Source organism: Lygodium microphyllum, chromosome 27 (assembly GCF_053477565.2).
Source record: "Lygodium microphyllum isolate KBCC chromosome 27, Lygodium_microphyllum_v1.1.10, whole genome shotgun sequence".
NCBI lineage: Eukaryota > Viridiplantae > Streptophyta > Polypodiopsida > Schizaeales > Lygodiaceae > Lygodium > Lygodium microphyllum.
Window position 1 is genome coordinate 19,180,877 of NC_141161.1, and position 15,159 is coordinate 19,196,035.

A 15,159-nucleotide genomic window follows, 5' to 3' on the forward strand; every position below is an offset into this window, starting at 1 on the left:
CTAATGGTGTCTCAATTCGTAACTAAAGGGAGCTATTGCCTAACTAGGTTTAGGCAATGTAGAGCTAGATTAAGGTGGTGTGATTACAAAAGCATGATATGAAGATTTCATGCTTTTCAGACTTTGCTAAGGTTTTCATAATTGACATGAAGATTAGAGCTACGTTCAACCTCAAATCCCTAGCTTCAAATTAGCATTATATAACATTTAACGAGCATTGGAATTAATCTCCAAAGACATGCAAGTGAACTCTTGATAATCAGAAGATATGGTACCCAATTCCAATACATCTGTCTGTACACTCTACATCTATGCATTACAAGAGGAGTTTTAGAAAAGAGTGTTACATGTATATGAATTTCAGCTATGGAGACAAGTTGTGCGTGGCATAAACTAATCTCCTAACGAACTAAGCTTCTAATGGTTAAAAGTGAAACTATATGCAGAGCTTAATATTATGTTGGATACTTGGCCACATCTAAGCTAACCAATCACAATAGTTGTGCGAGGACTCGTGTTGAAACGATAGTCTAATCTACTCAGAGAAGCCCGTGCTCCTCCACACGGCATCTCTCAGCCTTCTAAGGTCTCTTCCCTTCCTGGCATTGGTCAGCATATTGTCATGATATTGATGAGAATCATGTATTTGATCAGCCGAATGTTGGAGCATAAGGTGAGGGGGCAACCGAGATGCGCACCTCGCATTATGGTCACGGCCACTTGAATTAAGCCGTCTCATTAACGTGGGATTACCCGATTGCAATCGGACCTTAGAATTAATGCCAAGGCCAGGCACGCAGATGGGTTCAGATGGCCGCATGGGAGGCTTCACGTCTGCAGGCTCTTGCCCTAGCTCCTCCTCCTCTTCTTCTTCGTCTTCTTGGTGATGCAGTGTATGGTCAGGCATCGAGATTACTGCCCAAACTTCCGCCTCTTGAAGCTCCAACACACTGACTGGTTGTGGGTTGTTACCATCCCCATCATCGGCAATTAGGGCATGGCATGCGCCAGACGACGCTACAGCAGCATTTGTAGACGTCAAAGCCCGTCTGATTGATGATGACGACGACGACGCCGACGACAACGACGACGACAATGATGATGACAGAATGCTATTGCGGCTGGAGGGGCTACGTCTGAGTGCTGTTTGGGAGGCGAAACGTAGCGTATTATTAGTACTGCAGATCATCGCCGGCGGACCAGCGGTAGCCGGCACAATACTGTTTGTTGCAGGCCTAATATTCCGACAGACTGATAATCACAATTGGCAGGGGAATATTGGTTTAAGCAACCCTCGATGAAAATGGGACTGGCTTCTAAGGACGACTGATGATCGGAGCTTACAACTATATATAAGGGGCGATCAGGGGCGAGCTATGGCTAACTGAAACGACGTGCGAAGCAGAAGGGATGGTTCACGAAGGTCGCTGAATTCATAGGAGGATTACTGAATTCACGAAGGTCGCTGAATTCATAAGAGCAGGAAAAGGCAGCAGAAGGTTCCGGGAAGGAGCCATTACTGATTGCGAAAGAGCAGTACGCAGAAGAAACGCGCTTGCTTCCTTATCGCTATCCTACAACTTTACACGCTTTCCAAACTCGGGACTGCGATGCGCAAAAGAACTAAGAATTACTTGTTAAAAACATTCGATACAAAGACACTCCGTCAATGCACCCATACTCGCACCGACCGCGTATTGGACGGTAGCAGCTGGCTTCCAAAGCTCGCGAGTCGCGAGGTCGCATGTATGATGTCCATTGCCATTCGCTTTGCATTTGTGAGTGAAATGGAGCATTACTCTCACAACATTCAAGGGGGTTAAAAGTCTCAGGTGAGATAATTGGACGATTGTTTCCCTTTGCTTACAAAAATTAAAATAACCTCGCTTCAAATGTCTTAACTTTCTTGTATGCTGTATATCTCAAATAGACATGTGGATGTGGTTGTGCATTTGTGTCTAGATGTATTTGAATACGTGAATCTATATTCATGTATAGGTATGGTGGTGGATTTTTCAATGTATACATATATATTACATGTATACAAACATATACATTGTAAAAGAGCAGGATGAAGCAAACTACAACACACAAAGAAAGGAAGGATGTGGATATGTATCTTGTAATGAGTTTAATATGTAGTAGATTGAATGGTCTATAATAATTTATTGTATTGCATGTAGCTCTCTCTCTCTCTCTCTCTCTCTCTCATTGAGCTCTCACTCATACACAACACATGCTATTATGAAGAAATCAAGAGGAGTGCTCTAGTACTTGATCAAATTTTGAGGCTAAACATCTAACTTAGTTGAGAAATTTGGAAATCCCAATTCTACATTATAGAGGAAGTGTGGACATATCACCCTTAATAGTAGTCTAATTCCTACCAAAAGGTGAAACCAATACTGCACTTGGTTCAATGAGAGTTAGAAAGGAGGGAGAGTAGAACGGCAATCCCTTTACACATAAGGCATAGTCTGACATTGATCCCTTAAAATGATATTTAGTCTAATACTATTCTACTAAATTTGGAGGGTCACATTTTACTCGATCTATCTAGTATTTAGGAAAGCTACCCAACTTATGAGGTCTACTTGACCATAGATGATTGATCATTGGGACTAAGACATCCTGTGTTTCATAACCAGGTTTGTTTTAAGTATCTATTCAAGCAAAACATGCTATCATGGTTGTTTGATATATAAAAATGGCTTTAGTTTTTATTATCTCATTACTGAAGGCTCATTAATATAACCTTTACCACATAGAAAACACTTTGAAAAACAATACTTCATTTTACTTCAAATAAGATATACAAAACTATAACTCCCACAAGAGTGGTACAAAATCTATCTCCCTCACAAGACAAGACAACCATCTCACCTATGATGGGAACTTTCAATCTTGTAAGATTAGGCTATATGTAATCTCTCTCCTATAGATAATAGGAAATTTACTAGCTTAGAACTCACTTCTCTAAGCTTTCTTGAGACTTTGGATCCATCTTACATTATAGGGTTACTTATCAATTGGTCACTTATCTTATTAGGCACTTGAGTGATTAGAAAAGCAAAATCATCTAGCTTTTGGCAAGAGCTAGAAACCTCACCCACAAGTGAGTTTTTAGGCATCCCTCAAGATGTTAAGGCATGTTGGTGTGGGTATCTCAATGGCTTGAACCACTATAATTATTACTTTGTCTAGTTATTTTATGAACACAAATTTATAAGATAAGCTAACCATCACATTTCAAATATAAAAAGCAACAATAGCCATTAAAATTTTATTATTAACATGATTTTAATCATGTACTATATGAATATCATTATTATTATTCCTCTCTCATATTTCTAAAAATCAAGTATCATTCTAAAATTTATTACTATATTTCGTAGATTTTGTCTCAATTAATATACATCTAATGCTTATGAAGCCATAAGATCAATTCTACTAGCTTTTTTCCCTCTATCTTGGATTTATTTCTTTAATTCTTTTTATTTGTGTGTGACTATTTGCATAAACATAAATAAAAAAGTGAGATTTTTAAAAGAATACTTCTAAGTAAATTTAATCATCCTTATTTATCCAAAATGATTGTCTTCATTAGGCCATCCATTGTTATATAGAATCATTGTAACTTTGGGTTGGTGTGTGACCACCATAACTTCAAGTTGCATGGATTCTAGAGTCTCCTAGGGTTGCACTTTAGATTTTGGATGAGCCTTAACTTCAACAATGGGTTCATTGATGGTAAAGCATGAGCTTTCCCCCTATATCCCTTTGAGCCATATGAAATAATCTATTTTAAGTCATACCTCTAAAATGGGGGTCTGTTATTGCTCTACATAGAGTTGGGTTACAATAGCACTCATGAATTATTTTGAGTCAATTTAAAGTTATTTTGCCGTCAGAATCACTTCATAGGTTTAGTTAATAGAAACATGAACTAAATAAAGCATCAACAAAATAAGGCATCAACATGTAGGGATGTTAGAGAAGATTGGAAAACAATATATGTGATGATATTCCAAATGCACAACATAGCTCAAATCTTCATATTCTTAAGATTAAGCATCTCTAACGGTTTCAACTCTCTCATTGAAGATTAAACTCTATGATTTTTCTCAAAAGAGAAAGATTTATATAGATATTTATAAAAGAAGCTTATATGCTTTTCTCATTTTCTCTCTTGGCACTTTATTTTTGAATTAGCCTTGTTGAGATGATGCCTTCTCCCAAAAAGCATGCTTGCTTTTAGCCTTCCTATTTTTATCACAAAAGAAAATTTTAAAAGCACACTTGGTGTCAAATAATATACCATAAATTCATAAAGTAAATGCTTTTTAGAGACAAAGGCATCAAAAATATTTTTTTTCTAATTTTAATATTAAAATTTAATTTTAGATGAATATATTTTTACATATTTTAATGTTAGAGGTAAAAATTTTATTTCACTTTTTCAATAATTCTCATAAATTAATTAGATTTCAAAAGCTCATATTAATTTATTTTTATGAAGTGTACAATGAAAATATAACATCCTTCCCCCTTAGAAAAATTAAGATGTTGTCATCTTGAGAGAAACTAGGGATATTGTTTTATGAGAGTTATCTTAATAACCCAAGTGGTATTTTCTTTAGGATAATCTTTCAATTGTACAAAGTGTTTCTTAAGATTCAAGTCCTTAGAGGCTTTTCCCTTATTTCAAGGATCTTTTCAAGTTGCATTTCAAGAACTCGTTAAGTATGCATAACTATTTGCTCATCACATCAAGTACATATTCTAGACTAGGTACGTAGGGCTTGAGTAGGCTTATGTGGAATACATTATGAATTTTGAGATGGGATAGTAGTTTGAGCTTGTAAGTTTGTTTCCCATTAAATTGGTTACTTCATAAGATCCATAGTACCTTGAACTAAGCTTCTTGTATTTTTCCAACGATAGCAAGCCCTTTTCATGTCCTTAGGAAAATCATATTACCTTTTTTGAATGTTTAATTGACCTTTCAAGGTCTATATAATTTTTTTAAACTAATGTTGGGAAGCCTTGATATTTGTCAAATAATTTGAACCTATTAGTATATTTCTTCAAGTAATGGATCCAAAAACTTCAAGGGTGTATTGTATTCTTATCCATACAAACTTTGTTAAGACTTCAAGCTCTGTCTATCTGTTTATGTGTGTGATCGATAGTCTAACTGTATGTCCAATTGTACACAACAAGTGTGGGACATTTAATAAGTCGGTGGTCTCTAACTTAACCACAGTTAGTACATTGGCTAGATGACCTAGTTATAACTATTCTGCTCTATTAATTACGGGAGAAAATAATAAAAGAAATGGGATGAGATTATTGCTCACTCTCAGTTGCTCCAATCCTACTCTATCATCTAACATGGTATCAAAGCCATGAACCATGGAATCCGTGAGAGCTTGTACCCTAGCATTGGCATTGTAAAAGTGGGAACTTGAAGGAAAAGTTTGAAGTTGCAGGGAAAAGAAGCCATAGCCAACATTGGAGAAGTATACATCAGATTTGGATCTCCTCCACCTGTTAGAGCTTGTTGATGTATGCATGAGGGATCATTGGCAAGTGATAGAGCCAATCATTGAGCTCAGTTGTGGTTAATGTAGAAAATTTGTGAATGAAAAAACGTGAGTAAATCTAGACACTATTAATCATCCACTTGCTTGAGCAATCATATGGGGCATTTGAGGCATACATCAGAGCCTCTAGTGAAGAAGCATTAGCTTGCAAGTGACTAGGAACTCATCGAACAGTAGCAGGGAAGAAAATGTGGCCTATAAATATTGTGCATATTGTTCCTACAGCTATGAAGGTAGCCTTGATGTATAATGTATGCATCCAATGTGGCATATTACTTGCTAAATGGTTGAGCATTGGCATGAGCTCATGGAGAATTATGTATGTTGTAGCAAACTGATGTAAAGCAGTCTGAATGTGACAAGTAGACCTGTATAATGCAAGCTGAATACACTTGTGTATGGTAACTCATAGGCAACAATGAAGTCTCAATAGACATTGATCTCATTGAAGAGCTTATACTTAGTGAATGCTTTGACAAAGCATATGCGTTATCTCTTATGTTTTTTATCTTGGATTGGGAGTGTAAAAAAATGCTCAGTGTTTGAAGATAATGACATGTTGAAATCTATCATGGAATTTCTAGCACTATTACATGGCACCGTTTGATCCACCAATGCTTTGGAATGAGGGATATGACTATCAAGAATGCTTGATAAATGTTTGTGCAATACCCATGTACACCTGGGCATGATTAAAAGGGATTAAAAATTCAATTTTGGAATGCATTTAGAAATTTGGAAATTACAGGCTGAAATTTGTAATTTGAATGTATGACAGTCATCACTCAAAGGTTGAAACATACTTACATCCATTTGGTATCTATAAGGCTTGAGTCATGCCATTGGAGCTTTATGCATTTTTGTGGGATATTGTGAGTATTAAATGCCCAAATTTGGATTGATTTACTACTAGTTTTAGCAAGGTATTAATTGTTTTTTAATTAGCTGGAAGAATATTTACTTCCATACATGATGTACATGCATTACAATGTGTCCAAATGGACATGTATGGATACTTGCATGTAGTGGAAATTGTCTAAGATGTTATGGGCCATGTTGAGGCATAAAGACCCTTGCTTTAGCTGAGAAAGTTTTCTGGTTACATAGGTTGTTGTTTACAGACTACTTGTCTGTTCACTGCCAGTTATTGTGTTTACATATAGAGTATGCAATAAATGTAGTCCATACAAATAGGTTGTTAAACCTAGATGTATTGCCACTTGACTTGGGATATGGTTGACATGTTTATGGACTAAAATGCTCTGATTTGAACAGAGGATTGATTTTGAAAATTGTCATTGAATTGGAAGGATAAAACTGACCAATTAAGAAACCTTGGCTTGCAGGAAGTCACACAATGTTTACTGTTGAGAAGTAAGCATGTGAACCCTCCTTATAGTGGAGAGGATAAGGTTAGCTAGGTGTAAATGAATTGGAGGATAGGGGAGAAAGGGGAAACCCTAACTCTAACTCCTTCAGAGGCTATATAAACTACCTAAAGTACACCCTCACGCTTGAGGAGAGTGTACTAGTTGTACCTTGAACAACTTACTAAGCAAGATCTTCTTCTTGTACTTGAGCTCTCTTTCCCCCTCTTGTGCACACTCTTGAGCTTCCAACTCTGATTTTCCACATGGCATCAGAGCCATCTCTGATCCTTCAGCTTCTCTTAGCTTCCTTACATCAGCAAGTGCACATAAGCTTTCAACTTCTACCTCTTACCTCTTGACCACCATAGCCATAGCTTGACCCACCTCTGATGGAGGACTTGGGGAGAACAAATGAGGGCATTTCAACTCAAGGTTTCTTCTAAGGAACTCCTCTCTAGCTCAAGGTGCAGTAGCATAGTATGAGAGACCTCAACACTGTGGACGCAAAAGGACGACATTGCTAAAAACGCAGGAAAAGGCATAGTCTAGGCAGCGTGGCATCTGTGCATGTGGTGTGGTCTGCTAGTGGTGCATTCTTCTTGGCCACCATAGCTTTCAAACCCCCCCTAGTGGGCCATCTACCTCTAAGAGGGTTTGGATAAATTCCTCCTCTACATGGTTGCTATGAGCAAAACCCTAACTGTGGGTTTTTGGCAGCCATAGCCAGAAAGCTTTAAGCTTTCCCATTTTCAATTTTTTCAAATCTCTAATCATTAACAGTTATTTTAATCACTGAAGCATGTACTCTGAAGTGTGTTCTTGGTCTATGAGTAGCTCCATCACTTGGGGGACATCATAAGTTCACTAAGAAGCGTGACTTCAATACCAATAATAAATCAAATGTCTCACTAAGCTTGACAAGGTAATACCTAAACATCTCAATCTTGAGATGAGTGCTTCTAAGCACAGAAAAGGCATTTGGTGACATCACTACTACTGCCCTATGAATATTGATGTGATTTAAATCTCCTCAGACTCTTCACCAAGTGTTGAGGTCATTAATTGACCTTGCTCAACCAAATGCTTGTATACTAAACTACAAGGAGGGGAGGAGCTAGAAGTCTAGTCAAAGTTCACTCGTTGAAACCTAGGAAAATAGTAAAACTTAAATCAAGGGTTGTTCGTAGAATAGGACCACCAAAATCTTATCTTGAGATATTACATATATATGCTTTCCAACCTTTTTCATCTTTATAATTTTAAAGTTGGTTATCATTTGTAGGGCTATCAATTCTGCTATTTGTTTCGTACTTGGCTACCTGTAAAGGACTAGACATTTCCATTGCTTAAAGCAATAGTTAAGACCTTCCTATAATGGCCATGATCTATGCAAAGGTAAGGCCTCAAATTCTCAAGTTGAATGGAAAAGATTTCCATCCTTGGCAAGTCCTTGTAAAATATAAAATGATGGAATGAGGCTACTAGCCCTTCATAAAAGGGACCAGAGTTATTGACCCATCCAATCCCCTTGATGTAGAAGATGATCAAAGAGCTCAGGCCATCATCATGCTTCATTTGGATGAATTTTTAATTCATCATATTGACCAACTCTCCACTGCCAAGGAGAAGTCGGATGAGCTTAAAAGGCTCTATGGCACTATAAGGAAGAACTCCGTGATCTTTCTAAAGATTGACTTTTTTAGCTTGGAGTATAAACAAGGAGAAGATCCAAGCAAGTTTATTTCACATATGAAGGGGCTCATGGCACAAAATGGCCTTTATTCAAGCACCAATTCATGTTGAATATGCCATTGCCATCCTTCTGAAGTTTGTGAAGGTCTTTCCAACCCTTATTACTACCCTTACTAATATCCCGAACCCAACCTTTGCAAGTACCATCCAGTCATGCCTGGATGAAGAGAAGAGGAACCATAATGAAGGAACTTCAGCATTTACTTCTTGTAAGCAAGTGTTAGTCCATACAGCTTCTACAAAGTGCTCCTTCTGTCACAAAAAGGGCATATTGTAAGTAATTGCTAGAAGAAATATCTTGACAAAATGAAGTGCAATAAATGCAAAAAGACCAGGCATATCACCAGTAGTGTCCTAGTGTTCCAGAAGTATCTAAGGAATTGGAGGCCAATTTTGCCTCTCAATCCACAAATGATCAACTTTTTTGAGTCTTGTAACACTCTCTATCCATAACCATCTTTTGTAGCCTAATTTATAAAGGCATCTCATTGTGGGTTAAGGGGGGACATCCTCTCAGCCGATCTGGAGTGGAATTCCTATCAATAGGCAATTTAGGTTTAGCCTTTGCTCCTGTTACCAAATCCCAATATCCTTTTCCGATCAGGAAGTTCTCCATGCGAAACTTCCAAATGGCAAAGTTGTTGCTGTCGAGTTTTTCACCCACTATCTGGGTTATGTTGTCTCTTCTATCTACATTTTCCATGTTGTAAATGTGGAAGATCAGAGTTGGAAGCTCAAGAGTGTGCACAAGAGGGAGAGAGAGAGCTCAAGTACAAGAAGAAGATCTTGCTTAGTAAGTTGTTCAAGGTACAACTAGTACACTCTCCTCAATTGTGAGGGTGTGCTTTAGGCAATTTATATAACCCTTGGAGGAGTTGGGGTTTCCCCTTGCTCCCCTATAAGGAGGCATCTCATTGTGGGTTAAGGGGGGACATCCTATCACCATTGCAAACCAATTAGCATCCATTAGCACATAGGTGGAGGATGAAGACATGGTTACAGTTGCATCAAATGAGTTGGGGCCTGAATATAAATCTTTTGATACTTCCATATCTGTGTGGGATGAAATGCTAGATGTTAATGAGCTTGTGGCATTGCTCATTCATGAGGAAGTCAAATTGGGATTGGCTACTAGCTCTAGCAGCTCTAAGAGCAAGGATGCCATCTTTTACTCGAATCAACATGGCCATGGCAGCTTTGGTAGGGGATTTGCTTATGGTAGAGGAGCACCATAGAATATGTCTCATGGTAGTAATATCTAGTAGGGTTCAAATGCACGAGGAGGTGGCAATTTTAGAGCGAGGGGGAGATCTAGCCATAGGAACAGAGGCTCCTGGCAGCCACATCGTGTCTCTGAAAAGAAAATCCTAACAAGGATAAGGATTGTCATTATTGTGGCAAGTATGGACACATTGACAAGGGCTGCTAGAATAAGTAGGGCAATCAGAAGGGTGAGTAGCATGGACATTGTGCATCATCCATCCATATAGAGGATGATTCCATAAATCAGTTGTTTGTCATGACTTACGTGTAGAATAGGGTTGTTAAGAAGTCAAATGTAAATGATGATTGGTATATTGATTCAGGAGCATCGAATCATATGACACCTCATGGTGACTCGTGATATGGTGCCTGACAAGAATGGCTACATATGTACAGGCGACGATACGCATCATAGCATTGAGAACAAAGGCATAGTGCCTTTCGTGATTCATGATGGCAAGAAGAAGAACTTGCATGATGTGTTGCATGTCCAAACATAACAAAGGATTTGTTGTCTATGGATAAGATGAGTGAGTAGAATTTGTAGGTCTATTATAATAAGCATGGTTGCCTCATTAAAGAGTTTAGTAATGGCTACAAATTGATTGCTCGTGATCATAGACACGATAGGATGTTCAAGACCTAGAAATATGGCATAAGAGAGTGGGGCATGTAAATATTCAGTGGTTGCAATTCATGAAGAAGAGACAACTTGTTAGTGGCTTACCCAAGTTTACTTATACTGATCTTAGTCATGGCATAAGAGAGTGGGGCATATAAATATTCAGTGGTTGCAATTCATGAAGAAGAGACAACTTGTTACTGGCTTACCTAAGTTTACTTATACTGATCTTAGTAAAGTATGTGATACCTACCAATTTGGTAAATATTCATGATTGCCTTTTGTCAGAGGCATGTATGAAACAACACAAGACCTTTGTAGTTGGTCTATTATGATGTGTGGGGGACCTGCCCATAATGCATCTATGGGAGGCTTTAAATACTATGTGACCTTCATAGATGACTTTAGCTACTATACTTGGGTTTATATATTATTGAAAGCAAAGGATGAGGTGTTTGTTGTATTTAAGCAGTTTAAGAAGTAGGGTGAGAAAGAATTTGATTGCTACATCTCTTGTATGAGATCCAACAACGGTGGGGAGTATATATCACATGAGTTTGATAGTTTTTTGGCTGAAAGTGGTAGTCATAGACAACTTACATGCAACTACTGTTAGAAATCAAGCTCACCATCAGTGTGTCTTTATCTATGACTGACATCTATGACAGCTAGAGTGTGCAGCTGTCTACATGTGACTACATTAAATAAGTCGGGTTAGTAGTCAGTTAGTGACCTGACTAGAGTTAGTCTGTCAAGTCTACACTTACACTAGGTCACTTATCTTTGTATAGTGTGTGCTTTTCAGTTTGGAATGTGGAACATGAAGAAAAGACTTTGAGAGCCTGAAGGCTCATGACAATGGAGTTTCCCTGTCTCTCTCTCTCTCAACTTTGAACATGGTATCAGAGCTTGACTTGGTGGACCTCTTGGAGTACGAGGGAGTGAAGATGATCTGTAGTTGAAGACTTGTGTCATTTGTCAAACAAGCTGAATGCCATTGTAAAATGGAAGGTATGCATTGAGTGATTGCCTACTCTATGGTTCAAGCTAAAGGTTGTGGCTTGTTTAGAGCCTTGTGAAGGGGGTATTAAGCACTAGTGTGTGCTCCATCAGCATCAACCTCATCAAATCAAGCTACTGGAGTAGAGGACAGATTTGCACAAACTGCACCTGGTTCTACAGACATCTTTGTGGGCTGGAAACATCACATGCAAGTGATATGAGGTGGCTAAATGCCTGACAGAGACTAGTGGAAAGTACTTGAAGAGTACAAGGTGTGAATGCTTATGTGAGAGCTCATTTATGAGCTGAAAACAGAGATTACAGGTCTGTCATAAATAGTGTCCTATTGTATACAGCCACTACAAAGCATATACACCTATCTGGCATGAGCTTGAAGCACTCATACATACCCAGAAGCATCACTAGAGCCAAGATGTATGTCAAGAAGCCATATGTACCGGATGTAATGCATTTGAGCTGAAGTTGCTAACTGAAATCACTCAGATCTGAAGTATGTTAGTGGCTGAAAACTGTCATACACAATCAATGACAAGCATTGCGTATTACTGAAGCAATACAGGTCATCTTGGGGGTTCTATCATCTATATGAACTGACCTATACAATGCCTGACAGAGACTAGTGGAAAGTACTTGAAGAGTACAAGGTGTGAATGCTTATGTGAGAGCTCACTTATGAGCTGAAAACAGAGATGATAGGTTTGTCATAAACAGTGGCCTGCTGTATACAGCCACTACAAAGCATATACACCTATCTGGCATGAGCTTGAAGCACTCATACATACCCAGAAGCATCACTGGAGCCAAGATGTATGTCAAGAAGCCATATGTACCGGATGTAATGCATTTTGAGCTGAAGTTGCTCACTAAAATCACTCAGATCTGAAGTATGTTAGTGGCTGAAAATTGTCATACACAGTCAATGACAAGCATTGTGTATTACTGAAGCAATATAGGTCATCTTGGGGATTCTATCATCTATATGAACTGACCTAAACATGTTGAATGTATGGAGGATTGAAGCAAGCAATGAGCATCATTGAAAACTAAAATTTGAAGCTGAAGTAAATGCAATCACACACTGTCTTGGTTAATTACAAACAGTTCATGAAGTTTATGCCATTGGTCAACGAAGACAGGTTGTCTATGCCTACTCAGATGCTCATGTATTGAACTTGCCACTACAAAGTAAATGTATGACATGATTGGAATACATTTTGGAGCTGCTTGGAGCTTGTTATGCTGAATTTTGGTTGACTGCAACTTGCAACTGAATTTGTTGACACTTATATGTGCTGGTTATGCACTGTTCTGTGCCTCTATGCTCATATCTTGACTGCCAAATGTACTAGTAGCTATCTGGGAGGTTTTGGAACATGTATGACATAATTACCACTCAGTTTTGGACTTGAAATTGCTATTGGTTATTCATAGTTTATAGTTTTCAGACTGCATGTATGTACCCTGGCACTGAGGTTACAGAAGCTTAAGCTGAAGCAAACACATAGCTTATGTATTGACAGTTATATCTACAGTTTGAGACCACTTGTTTGTGGGTTGTTTTGGGGTGTCAATGGGCTGGAATACCCTGTTTCTTCTGCAATTTAGTGTAGAAAACTGTCATAAATTGTTACGGACTGTCATACTTATTGGTTTGCAGGGAGTCAAGCACTTGATAGACAGTCTATTGCATCATGGCTAATGCACATGCGACTGACAATATCACTCAAATAGTTGGAGAGAAGTTGGACAACAAGAACTTTGCATTATGGAAATTCAGAATGAAAAACTTTCTGGTTGGTAGAGGTTATTGGGATCTATGTACAGGAGATGAGGCTACTCCTGAGTTGCCTATACACAATCCAACAAATGATTAGAAAAGAGTTTATAGGCTATGGAATGAAAGAGCATGCAAGGTGCTGCATTGGTTTTCTTTATGTATATCTGATGCTATGGTAATTCAAATCACTGGATGTGAGACTCCGAAGGATGCTTGGGACATACTGATGAAAAATTATGGAACCATGACACATGCAAGGAAGATCCAGTTGAAACAGCAGTTCAACAACATGTCTAGGAATGGCAAGAGTATCCAGGTGTATACCACGGAGATTAAGACCATAGCTGATCAACTTGCTACCATTGGCTCAAGTGTGTCAGAAGATGATATGATTGCTGTTGCCTTGAATGGCTTAGGCAAAGAGCACAAAGCTTTTGACACTTCCATTTCTGTCAGAGAAGAGTCCCCCTAGCTGGGAAGAGGTAGTTGCCTTGTTGCTGCATGAGGAAGTCAAACTTGGTTTGAATACAGGTTCCAGTATATCTCAAAGTAGAGACACTGTGTTATACTCTAGCCAATGTGGCAGAGGATCTAGAGGTCATGGTTCATTTCGAGGTCGTGGTGACACTCGTAATGCTTATGGATAGTAGCAGCAGCAGCAGCACAGTAGAGTAATTGGCATGGTGCAAATACACAAGGTCAGCATGGATCTGGCGGGTTTAGAGGCAGGGGGAGATCACCCCGAGGTAGAGGTGGTGGATCTGGTTCATGGCACTCATCTGATCAGTCCAACAGGGACAAGGATTGCCATTATTGTGGCCGGTATGGGCATATTGCAAAGGATTGTTACAAGAAGCAAGGAGATATGAAGGCAAAGGGCAGATAGCATGGGCACTATGCATCTTCTAGTGGTGCTCATGATGAGCCAGTTGATAGACTCTTTGCCATGCAGCATGTATCCAGAAATGCATTGAGACATGATAGAGATGACAGATGGTACATTGACTCTAGAGCGTCAAACCACATGACACCGCATGGAGAGTGGTTTGATGAGATGGTTGCACGTACACATGGTCATGTATGTACTAGGGATGACACCCAACATGACATAAAGCATAAAGGGATTGTTCCTCTTATGATGCACCTGATGGCAAGAAGGCTTGCATGATGTATTACATGTACCAACCATAACAAAGAATCTGTTGTCTGTGGGTCAAATGGCAGAATAGAATTTGCAAGTGAGGTTTTACAAAGATGGGTGTTTCATTGAGGAGTATGGAAATGGCTGCAAGTTAATTGCCAAGGGCAGAAGAGATGGCAGGATGTTTACATTGGATGCGACAATTCCGGGACTTAAGGCAGCCATGTTTGCTCATGATGAGAGTGCCATTCGGGATGTAGAGATTTGGCACAAGCGGATTGGACATGTCAATGTACAAAAGCTGAAATCTATGCAGCAAAAGGAAGTAGTACTTGGATTACCTAAATTCAAGTATAATGATTTTGGTCATGTGTGCCCTGCATGTCAGTTTGAGAAGCAAGCACAGTTTCCTTTCATGAGACGTAAAAAACAGCACTAGGCCTTTACAGTTGGTGCACTCTGATGATTGGGGTCCTTCACATAATGCTTCTTTTGGTGGTGCACAGTATTATGTCTCATTCATTGATGATTTCAACAGGTACACTTGGCTTTATATTTTGAAGCATAAGGATGATGTGTTTGATGCATTCAAAGACTTCAAGAAA